We start from the raw sequence: 12,433 nt of genomic DNA, 5'->3' as shown, positions 1-12,433 counted from the left end.
GCAAAATGTTCAGTTTGTCTGATTTTTCTCTTTATAGGTATATTTTTGATTAAAATGTAAACAGTTCTTTTATTCTATAATATTCTGACAATATGTCTCCGAATTTCCAAGTAACATAGTAACATAGTTAGTAAGGCCGAAAAAAGACATTTGTCCATCCAGTTCAGCCTATATTCCATCATAATAAATCCCCAGATCTACGTCCTTCTACAGAACCTAATTGTATGATAAAATATTGTTCTGCTCCAGGAAGACATCCAGGCCTCTCTTGAACCCCTCGACTGAGTTCGCCATCACCAACTCCTCAGGCAAGCAATTCCAGATTCTCACTGCCCTAACAGTAAAGAATCCTCTTCTATGTTGGTGGAAAAACTTTCTCTCCTCCAGACGCAAAGAATGCCCCCTTGTGCCCGTCACCTTCCTTGGTATAAACAGATCCTCAGCGAGATATTTGTATTGTCCCCTTATATACTTATACATGGTTATTAGATCGCCCCTCAGTCGTCTTTTTTCTAGACTAAATAATCCTAATTTTGCTAATCTATCTGGGTATTGTAGTTCTCCCATCCCCTTTATTAATTTTGTTGCCCTCCTTTGTACTCTCTCTAGTTCCATTATATCCTTCCTGAGCACCGGTGCCCAAAACTGGACACAGTACTCCATGTGCGGTCTAACTAGGGATTTGTACAGAGGCAGTATAATGCTCTCATCATGTGTATCCAGACCTCTTTTAATGCACCCCATGATCCTGTTTGCCTTGGCAGCTGCTGCCTGGCACTGGCTGCTCCAGATAAGTTTATCATTAACTAGGATCCCCAAGTCCTTCTCCCTGTTAGATTTACCCAGTGGTTTCCCATTCAGTGTGTAATGGTGATATTGATTCCTTCTTCCCATGTGTATAACCTTACATTTATCATTGTTAAACCTCATCTGCCACCTTTCAGCCCAAGTTTCCAACTTATCCAGATCCATCTGTAGCAGAATACTATCTTCTCTTGTATTAACTGCTTTACATAGTTTTGTATCATCTGCAAATATCGATATTTTACTGTGTAAACCTTCTACCAGATCATTAATGAATATGTTGAAGAGAACAGGTCCCAATACTGACCCCTGCGGTACCCCACTGGTCACAGCGACCCAGTTAGAGACTATACCATTTATAAACACCCTCTGCTTTCTATCACTAAGCCAGTTACTAACCCATTTACACACATTTTCCCCCAGACCAAGCATTCTCATTTTGTGTACCAACCTCTTGTGCGGCATGTTATCAAACGCTTTAGAAAAATCGAGATATACCACGTCCAATGACTCACCGTGGTCCAGCCTATAGCTTACCTCTTCATAAAAACTGATTAGATTGGTTTGACAGGAGCGATTTCTCATAAACCCATGCTGATATGGAGTTAAACAGTTATTCTCATTGAGATAATCCAGAATAACATCCCTCAGAAACCCTTCAAATATTTTACCAACAATAGAGGTTAGACTTACTGGCCTATAATTTCCAGGTTCACTTTTAGAGCCCTTTTTGAATATTGACACCACATTTGCTATGCGCCAATCCTGCAGAACAGACCCTGTCGCTATAGAGTCCCTAAAAATAAGAAATAATGGTTTATCTATTACATTACTTAGTTCTCTTAGTACTCGTGGGTGTATGCCATCCGGACCCGGAGATTTATCTATTTTAATCTTATTTAGCCGGTTTCGCACCTCTTCTTGGGTTAGATTGGTGACCCTTAATACAGGGTTTTCATTGTTTCTTGGGATTTCACCTAGCATTTCATTTTCCACCGTGAATACCGTGGAGAAGAAGGTGTTTAATATGTTAGCTTTTTCCTCGTCATCTACAACCATTCTTTCCTCACTATTTTTTAATGGGCCTACATTTTCAGTTTTTATTCTTTTACTATTGATATAGTTGAAGAACAGTTTGGGATTAGTTTTACTCTCCTTAGCAATGTGCTTCTCTGTTTCATTTTTGGCAGCTTTAATTAGTTTTTTAGATAAAGTATTTTTCTCCCTATAGTTTTTTAGAGCTTCAATGGTGCCATCCTGCTTTAGTAGTGCAAATGCTTTCTTTTTACTGTTAATTGCCTGTCTTACTTCTTTGTTTAGCCACATTGGGTTTTTCCTATTTCTAGTCCTTTTATTCCCACAAGGTATAAACCACTTACACTGCCTATTTAGGATGTTCTTAAACATTTCCCATTTATTATCTGTATTCTTATTTCTGAGGATATTGTCCCAGTCTACCAGATTAAGGGCATCTCTAAGCTGGTCAAACTTTGCCTTCCTAAAGTTCAGTGTTTTTGTGACTCCCTGACAAGTCCCCCTAGTGAAAGACAGGTGAAACTGTACAATATTGTGGTCGCTATTTCCTAGATGCCCGACCACCTGCAGATTTGTCATTCTGTCAGGTCTATTAGATAGTATTAGGTCTAAAAGTACTAAATTTTGTATTTTTTTCTGAGGTTTTCAATGGTGTTCAGGTCTGGAGATTGGGCTGCCCATGACAGGGTCTTGATGTGGTGGTCTCTTAATTTTTGCCAGAGCTGTATATCGAAGGTCCATGTCACACCCGGTAGTTGTAATAAAAAAGGGATGAGTAGTCCATAAAGTGCAATAATGCCAATATAATGCAGTATATGTCAGCCTAATAGGAATATATCAGTAGCTGAAGCTGATTGCATGGTAAAATGTGATCACTTTACACATTAAAAAAAATAAACAGTGGGAGATTAATATTGGCCTTTGTGCTTGTGTGCCAGTCCTGTGTGTGCCATCTCTCTCAAATTGTGGGCCACAGAAAGCCTAGTGTCTGTTTTTTTATTTTATTTTGGTTTTTAAATTCTCCCTGAAAAAAAAAAAAAAAACAGTGGGAGATTAATATTGGCCTTTGTGCTTGTGTGCCGGTCCTGTGTGTGCCATCTCTCTAAAATTGTGGGCCACAGAAAGCCTAGTGTCTGTTTTTTTTTTTTTTTTGGTTTTTAAATTCTCCCTGAAAAAAAAAAAATAAACAGTGGGAGATTAATATTGGCATTTGTGCTTCTGTGCCAGTCATGTGTGCCATCTCTCTCAAATAGTGGGCCACAGAAAGCCTAGTATCTGTTTTTGGTTTTTAACCCCTTTCTGCCATTAGACGTACTATTGCGTCCATGTGGGGTGGGCTTTACTTCCCAAGGACGCAATAGTACGTCATATGCGATCGGCAGCGCTCACGGGGGGAGCGCCGCCGATCGCGGCCGGGTGTCAGCTGTTTATCGCAGCTGACATCCGGCACTATGTGCCAGGAGCGGTCACGGACCGCCCCCGGCACATTAACCCCCGGCACACCACGATCAAAGATGATCGCGATGTGCCGGCGGTACAGGGAAGCACCGCGCAGGGAGGGGGCTCCCTGCGGGCTTCCCTGAGCCCCCCGCAGCAACGCGATGTGATCGCGTTGCTGCGAGGGTCTCACCTCCCTCCCTGTTCCCTCCAGCCCCGGATCCAAGATGGCCGCGGATCCGGGTCCTGCAGGGAGGGAGGTGGCTTCACAGAGCCTGCTCAGAGCAGGCACTGTGAAGCAGCCTGCACTCCTATCAGATCAGTGATCTGACAGAGTGCTGTGCAAACTGTCAGATCACTGATCTGTGATGTCCCCCCCTGGGACAAAGTAAAAAAAAAAAATTTCAAATGTGTAAAAAAAAATAAAAAAAAATATTCCAAAATAATGAAAAAAAAAATAAAAATATTATTCCCATAAATACATTTCTTTATCTAAATAAAAAAAAAAAAACAATAAAAGTACACATATTTAGTATCGCCGCGTCCGTAACGGCCCGACCTATAAAACTGGCCCACTAGTTAACCCCTTCAGTAAACACCGTAAGAAAAAAAAAAAAAAAACGAGGCAAAAAACAACGCTTTATTATCATACAGCCGAACAAAAAGTGGAATAACACGCGATCAAAAAGACAGATATAACTAACCATGGTACCCCTGAAAACGTCATCTTGTCCCGCAAAAAACGAGCCGCCATACAGCATCATCAGCAAAAAAATAAAAAAGTTATAGTCCTGAGAAGAAAGCGATGCAAAAATAATTATTTTTTCTATAAAATAGTTTTTATCGTATAAAAGCGCCAAAACATAAAAAAATGATATAAATGAGGTGTCGCTGTAATCGTACTGACCCGAAGAATAAAACTGCTTCATCAATTTTACCAAACGCGGAATGGTATAAACGCCTCCCCCAAAAGAAATTCATGAATAGCTGGTTTTTGGTCATTCTGCCTCACAAAAATCGGAATAAAAAGTGATCAAAAAATGTCACGTGCCCGAAAATGTTACCAATAAAAACATCAACTCCTCCCGCAAAAAACAAGACCTCACATGACTCTGTGGACCAGAATATAGAAAAATTATAGCTCTCAAAATGTGGTAACGCAAAAAATATTTTTTGCAATAAAAAGCGTCTTTCAGTGTGTGACGGCTGCCAATCATAAAAATCCGCTAAAAAACCCGCTATAAAAGTAAATCAAACCCCCCTTCATCACCCTCTTAGTTAGGGAAAAATTAAAAAAATGTATTTATTTCCATTTTCCCATTAGGGCTAGGGTTAGAGTTAGGGCTAGGGTTAGGGCTAGGGTTAGGGCTAGGGTTAGGGCTAGGGTTAGGGTTAGGGCTAGGGTTAGGGCTAGGGTTAGGGCTAGGGTTAGGGCTAGGGTTAGGGCTAGGGTTAGGGTTAGGGCTAGGGTTAGGGCTAGGGTTAGGGCTAGGGTTAGGATTAGGGTTAGGGCTAGGGTTAGGGCTAGGGCTACAGTTTGGGTTGGGGCTAAAGTTACAGTTAGGGTTTAGATTACATTTACGGTTGGGAATAGGGTTGGGATTAGGGTTAGGGGTGTGTCAGGGTTAGAGGTGTGGTTAGGGTTACTGTTGGGATTAGGGTTAGGGATGTGTTTGGATTAGGGTTTCAGTTATAATTGGGGGGTTTCCACTGTTTAGGCACATCAGGGGCTCTCCAAACGCGACATGGCGTCCGATCTCAATTCCAGCCAATTCTGCGTTGAAAAAGTAAAACAGTGCTTCTTCCCTTCCGAGCTCTCCCGTGTGCCCAAACAGGGGTTTACCCCAACATATGGGGTATCAGCGTACTCAGGACAAATAGGACAACAACTTTTGGGGTCCAATTTCTCCTGCTACCCTTGGGAAAATACAAAACTCGGGGCTAAAACATATTTTTTGTGGGAAAAAAAAAAGATTTTTTATTTTCACGGCTCTGCGTTATAAACTGTAGTGAAACACTTGGGGGTTCAAAGTTCTCACAACACATCTAGATTAGTTCCCTGGGGGGTCTAGTTTCCAATATGGGGTCACTTGTGGGGGGTTTCTACTGTTTAGGTACATTAGGGGTTCTGCAAACGCAATGTGACGTCTGCAGACCATTCCATCTAAGTCTGCATTCCAAATGGCGCTCCTTCCCTTCCGAGCTCTGCCATGCGCTCAAACGTTGGTTTCCCCCAACATACGGGGTATCAGCGTACTCAGGACAAATTGGACAACAACTTTTGGGGTCGAATTTCTCCTCTTACCCTCGGGAAAATACAAAACTGGGGGCTAAAATATAATTTTGGGGGGAAAGATTTTTTTTTTTAATTTTCACGGCTCTGCGTTACAAACTGTAGTGAAACACTTGGGGGTTCAAAGCTATCACAACACATCTAGATGAGTTCCTTAGGGGGTCTAGTTTCCAAAATGGTGTCACTTGTGGGAGGTTTCTACTGTTTAGGTACATTAGGGGCTCTGCAAATGCAATGTGACACCTGCAGACCATTCCATCTAAGTCCTCATTCCAAATGGAGCTCCTTCCCTTCCGAGCCCTCCCATGCGCCCAAACAGTGGTTCCCCCCCACATATGGGGTATCAGCGCACTCAGGACAAATTGGACAACAAATTGTGGGGTCGAATTTCTCCTTTTACCCTCGGGAAAATACAAAACTGGGGGCTAAAAAATAATTTTTGTGGGAAAAAATTTTTGTTTTATTTTTACGGCTCTCCATTATAAACTTCTGTGAAGCCCTTGGTGGGTCAAAGCGCTCAGCACACATCTAGATAAGTTCCTAAGGGGGTCTACTTTCCAAAATGGTGTCACTTGTGGGGGGTTTCTACTGTTTATTTACATTAGGGGCTCTGCAAACGCAATGTGACACCTGCAGACCATTCCATCTAAGTCTGCATTCAAATGGCACTCCTTCCCTTCTGAGCCCTCCCATGTGCCCAAACAGTGATTCCCCCCACATATGGTGTATCATCGCACTCAGGACAAATTGGGCAACAAATTTTGGGGTCCAATTTCTCCTGTTACCCTCAGGAAAATACAAAACTGGGGGCTAAAAAAATAATTTTTGTGGGAAAAAAATGTTGTTTTATTTTTACGGCTCTGCATTATAAACTTCTGTGAAGCACTTGGTGGGTCAAAGTGCTCACCACACCTCTAGATAAGTTCCTTAGGGGGTCTACTTTCCAAAATGGTGTCATTTGTGGGGGGTTTCAATGTTTAGGCACATCAGTGGCTCTTCAAACGCAACATGGCGTCCCATCTCAATTCCTGTCAATTTTGCTTTGAAAAGTCAAACGGCGCTCCTTCCCTTCCGAGCTCTCCCATCCACCCAAACAGTGGTTTACCCCCACATATGGGGTATCCGCGTACTCAGGACAAATTGTACAACAACTTTTGGGGTCCAATTTCTTCTCTTACCCTTGGGAAAATAAAAAATTGGGGGCAAAAAGATAATTTTTGTGAAAAAATATGATTTTTTATTTTTACGGTTCTACATTATAAACTTCTGTGAAGCACTTGGTGGGTCAAAGTGCTCACCACACCTCTAGATAAGTTCCTTAGGGGGTCTACTTTCCAAAATGGTGTCACTTGTGGGGGGTTTCAATGTTTAGGCACATCAGTGGCTCTTCAAACGCAACATGACGTCCCATCTCAATTCCTGTCAATTTTGCATTGAAAAGTCAAACGGCGCTCCTTCCCTTCCGAGCTCTCCCATCCGCCCAAACAGTGGTTTACCCCCACATATGGGCTATCAGCGTACTCAGGACAAATTGTACAACAACTTTTGGGGTCCAATTTCTTCTCTTACCCTTGGGAAAATAAAAAATTGGGGGCGAAAAGATAATTTTTGTGAAAAAATATGATTTTTTATTTTTACGGTTCTACATTATAAACTTCTGTGAAGCACTTGTTGGGTCAAAGTGCTCACCACACCTCTAGATAAGTTCCTTAGGGGGTCTACTTTCCAAAATGGTGTCACTTGTGGGGGGTTTCAATGTTTAGCCACATCAGGGGCTCTCCAAACGAAACATGGCGTCCCATCTCAATTCCAGTCAATTTTGCATTGAAAAGTCAAATGGCACTCCTTCGCTTCCGAGCTCTGCCATGCGCCCAAACAGTGGTTTACCCCCACATGTGGGGTATTGGCATACTCAGGACAAATTGTACAACAATGTTTGGGGTCCATTTTCTCCTGTTACCCTTGGTAAAATAAAACAAATTGGAGCTGAATTAAATTTTTTGTGAAAAAAAGTTAAATGTTCATTTTTATTTAAACATTCAAAAAATTCCTGTGAAGCACCAGAAGGGTTAATAAACTTCTTGAATATGGTTTTGAGCACCTTGAGGGGTGTAGTTTTTAGAATGGTGTCACACTTGGGTATTTTCTATCATATAGACCCCTCAAAATGACTTCAAATGAGATGTGGTCCCTAAAATAAAATGGTGTTGTAGAAATGAGAAATTGCTGGTCAACTTTTAACCCTTATAACTCCCTAACAAAAAAAAATTTTGGTTCCAAAATTGTGCTGATGTAAAGTAGACATGTGGGAAATGTTACTTATTAAGTATTTTGTGTGACATATCTCTGTGATTTAATTGCATAAATATTCAAATTTGGAAAATTGCGAAATTTTCATAATTTTCGCCAAATTTCCGTTTTTTTCACAAATAAACGCAGGTACTATCAAATAATTTTTACCATTGTCATGAAGTACAATATGTCACGAGAAAACAATGTCAGAATCACCAGGATCCATTGAAGCGTTCCAGAGTTATAACCTCATAAAGGGACAGTGGTCAGAATTGTAAAAATTGGCCCGGTCATTAACGTGCAAACCACCCTTGGGGGTAAAGGGGTTAAATTCTCCCTTAATAAAAAAATAGTGGGAGATTAATATTGGCATTTGTGCTTGAGTGACAGTCCTGCGTGTGTGGCATCTCTCTCATTTTGTGCCACAGAAAACCGAGTGTGTAACATTGTGCCTGATTTTCCATGCAGTCTCACCCAGCTATAAAGGGATATCTAAATCCTACAGAATTTTGAGTTCACCTTGTAAGTTGTTTTACAGTAACAAATACCGTTACTTTGGTTACGTTTTTAAAACAATGAGGAAGTCTGGTGGAAGAGGTCGTGGCCGTGGGCGTTCATTGCCAGCTGGTAATGATGGTAGTGGTGGTGGAGCATCAGGTGGTCGTGGGAAAACAATATAGCACCTAAGTCTCGAGTTGTGGAGCCAGGTTCGTCGTCTGGCTACACAAGGCCTCGAACGCTCCCTTTTCTGGGAGTAGGAAAACCGCTTTTAAAGCCGAAGCAGCAAGAGCAAGTTTTGGCTTTCCTTGCCGACTCAGCCTCTAGCTCTTTTGCCTCCTCTTCTGAAACTGGTAAATGTAAAAGCAGCGCGTCGTTAGTGGATGTTCTCGGTCAGGGACAAGTCGCTTCCTTGTCCTCTTCAGCAAAAACAACAACAGAGAAGGATGCGTCAGGCGACACAACGGGTTACTCCATGGAGCTCTTTACACATACCGTTCCTGGGTTAGAAAGTGAAACAGTTAACAGGCCATGCCCATTACAAGTTGAATCGGACATGGAATGCACAGATGCACAGCCACAGCCAGATTACTATGCTGTTCCTTTGACTCAGACCACAACATTGCCCTCGCAGTGTACTGATCCAGAATCAGACCCTGATGAGACTATGGTGCCCCGTCACGAACGCTATACCACCGGCTTACACGGTGACACAGACGAAGTTGCACACGAGATAGAAGAGGAGTTCATAGATGACCCAGTTGTTGACCCCGATTGGCAGCCAATGGGGAAACAGGGTGCAGGCGGCAGTAGTTCTGAAGCGGAGGAGGAGGGGCCGCAGCAGGCATCAACATCGCAACAGGTTCCATCTGCCGGGCCCGTATCTGGCCCAAAACGTGTGGCAAAGCCAAAACCTGTTGGAGGACAGCGTGGCTATCCGGTTAAAGCTCAGTCTGCAATGCCTGAAAAGGTATCCGATGCTAGAAAGAGTGCAGTCTGGCATTTTTTTAAACAACATCCAATTGATCAGCGCAAAGTCATCTGTCAAAAATGTTCAACTACCTTAACCCCTTCCCGACCCATGACGCCACGTAGGCGTCATGAAAGTCGGTGCCAATCCGACCCATGACGCCTATGTGGCGTCATGGAAAGATCGCGTCCCTGCAGATCCGGTGAAAGGGTTAACTCCCATTTCACCCGATCTGCAGGGACAGGGGGAGTGGTAGTTTAGCCCAGGGGGGGTGGCTTCACCCCCTCGTGGCTACGATCGCTCTGATTGGCTGTTGAAAGTGACACTGCCAATCAGAGCGATTTGTAATATTTCACCTATTATAACTGGTGAAATATTACAATGCAGCCATGGCCGATGCTGCAATATCATCGGCCATGGCTGGAAATACTAGTGTGCCCCCACCCCACCCCACCGATCGCCCCCCCAGCCCCCCGATCTGGCCGGTACACTGCTCCGGCTCCCCTCCGTCCAGTGCTCCGCTCCCCCCGTGCTCTTGTCCGCTCCCCCGTGCTCCAATCACCCCCCGTGCTCCATTCACCCCCCCTGCACTCCGATCCACCCCCTCAGGGTTCCGTTCCACCCCCCCCGTGCTCCGTTCCAGCCCCCCCGTGCTCCGTTCCAGCCCCCCCGTGCTCCGTTCCACGCCTGCCGCGCTCCGATTCCCCCCCATGCTCCGATCCCCCCCCCGTGGTCCCCCCCACCCCATCATACTTACCGATCCTGCCGGGGTCCCGTCCGTCTTCTCCCTGGGCGCCGCCATCTTCCAAAATGGCGGGCGCATGCGCAGTGCGCCCGCCGAATCTGCCGACCGGCAGATTTGTTCCAAAGTGCATTTTGATCACTGAGATAGATTATATCTCAGTGATCAAAATAAAAAAAATAATAAATGACCCCCCCCCCCCTTTGTCACCCCCATAGGTAGGGACAATAAAAAAATAAAGAATTTTTTTTTTCCACTAATGTTAGAATAGGGTTAGGGTTAGGGGTAGGGTTAGGGGTAGGGTTAGGGTTAGGGTTAGGGGTAGGGGCAGGGTTAGGGGTAGGGTTAGGGGTAGGGTTAGGGGTAGGGTTAGGGTTAAGGGTAGGGTTAGGGGTAGGGGTAGGGTTAGGGGTAGGGTTAGGGTTAGGGGTAGGGTTAGGGGTAGGGGTAGGGTTAGGGGTAGGGTTAGGGTTAGGGCTAGGGTTAGGGGTAGGGTTAGGGGTAGGGTTAGGGTTAGGGCTAGGGTTAGGGTTTCGGTATGTGCACACGTATTCTCGTCCTCTGCGGATTTTTCCGCTGCGGATTTGATAAATCCGCAGTGCTAAACCGCTGCGGATTTATGGCAGATTTACCGCGTTTTTTCTGCACATTTCACTGCGGATTTACAATTGCGATTTTCTATTGGAGCAGTTGTAAAACCGCTGCGGAATCCGCACAAAGAAGTGACATGCTGCGGAATGTAAACCGCTGCGTTTCCGTGCAGTTTTTCCGCAGCATGTGTGCAGGGATTTTTGTTTCCCGTAGGTTTACATTGAACTGTAAGCTCATGGGAAACTGCTGCTTTTCCGCAGCATGTGCACATACCTTTAGAATTAGGCCATGTGCACACGGTGCGGATTTGGCTGCGGATTGGCCGCTGCGGAAAAGCAGCAGTGTTCCATCAGGTTTACAGTACCATGTAAACACATGAAAAACCAAATCCGCTGTGCCCATGGTGCGGAAAATACCGCGCGGAAACGCTGCGTTGTATTTTCCGCAGCATGTCAATTCTTTGTGCGGATTCCGCAGCGTTTTACACCTGTTCCTCAATAGGAATCCGCAGGTGAAATCCGCACAAAAAACACTGGAAATTCGCGGAAAATCTGCAGGTAAAACGCAGTGCCTTTTACCCGCGGATTTTTCAAAAATGGTGCGGAAATATCTCACACGAATCCGCAACGTGGGCACATAGCCTTAGGGTTAGGGTTGGAATTAGGGTTGTGGTTAGGGTTGTGATTAGGGTTATGGCTACAGTTGGGATTAGGGTTACGGGTGTGGGGGGGTTAGTGTTGGAGGTAGAATTGAGGGGTTACCACTAGTGTTGAGCATTCCGATACCGCAAGTATCGGGTATCGGCCGATACTTGCGGTATCGGAATTCCGATACCGAGATCCGATACTTTTGTGGTATCGGGTATCGGTATCGGATACATAGAGATGTGTAAAATAAAGAATTAAAATAAAAAATATTGATATATTTACCTCTCCGGCGGCCCCTGGACTCAGCGCGGGTAACCGGCAGGCCTCGTTGTTCAAAATCAGCGCTTTTAGGACCTGAGAATCACGTCCCGGCTTCTGATTGGTCGCGGGCCGCCCATGTGACCGCCACGCGAACAATCACAAGCCGCGACGTCACCGCAAGCTATTAGCGCGCTCATTTTTGAAAAATGAGCGCGTTAATGACTTTCAAAGACGTAGCGGCTTGTGATTGGTCGCGGCCACGCGACCAATCACAAGCCGCGACGTCAACCCAAGCTATTAACGCGCTCATTTTTAAAAATGAGCGCGTTAATGGCTTTCAAAGACGTAGCGGCTTGTGATTGGTCGCGTGGCCGCGACCAATCACAAGCCGCGACGTCACCGCAAGCTATTAACGCGCTCATTTTTAAAAATGAGCGCGTTAATGACTTTCAAAGACGTCGCGGCTTGTGATTGGTCGCGGCCACGCGACCAATCACAAGCCGCTACGTCTTTGAAAGCCATTAACGCGCTCATTTTTAAAAATGAGCGCGTTAATAGCTTGCGGTGACGTCGCGGCTTGTGATTGGTCGCGGCCACGCGACCAATCACAAGCCGCTACGTCTTTGAAAGTCATTAACGCGCTCATTTTTCAAAAATGAGCGCGCTAATAGCTTGCGGTGACGTCGCGGCTTGTGATTGGTCGCGTGGCGGTCACATGGGCGGCCCGCGACCAATCAGAAGCCGGGACGTGATTCTCAGGTCCTAAAAGCGCTGATTTTGAACAAAGAAGCCTGCCGGTTACCCACGCTGAGTTCAGGGGCCGCCGGAGAGGTAAATATATCAATATTTTTTATTTTAATTCT

The 12,433-nt window shown here is 44.8% G+C and overlaps 1 protein-coding gene across 2 annotated transcripts in view; it reads right to left on the bottom strand.

Annotated features, from left to right (window-relative positions):
- The window catches only part of SYT9 (synaptotagmin 9), a 2,320,100-nt gene that overhangs the window by 251,216 nt on the left and 2,056,451 nt on the right, over positions 1-12,433 (bottom strand). The gene's annotated exons all lie outside the window — the stretch shown is intronic.

This window comes from Ranitomeya imitator, chromosome 9 (assembly GCF_032444005.1).
Source record: "Ranitomeya imitator isolate aRanImi1 chromosome 9, aRanImi1.pri, whole genome shotgun sequence".
In the NCBI taxonomy this organism is placed as follows: domain Eukaryota; kingdom Metazoa; phylum Chordata; class Amphibia; order Anura; family Dendrobatidae; genus Ranitomeya; species Ranitomeya imitator.
Note: the sequence above shows the minus strand (reverse complement) of the source record. Positions and strands in the feature narration are given on the sequence as shown.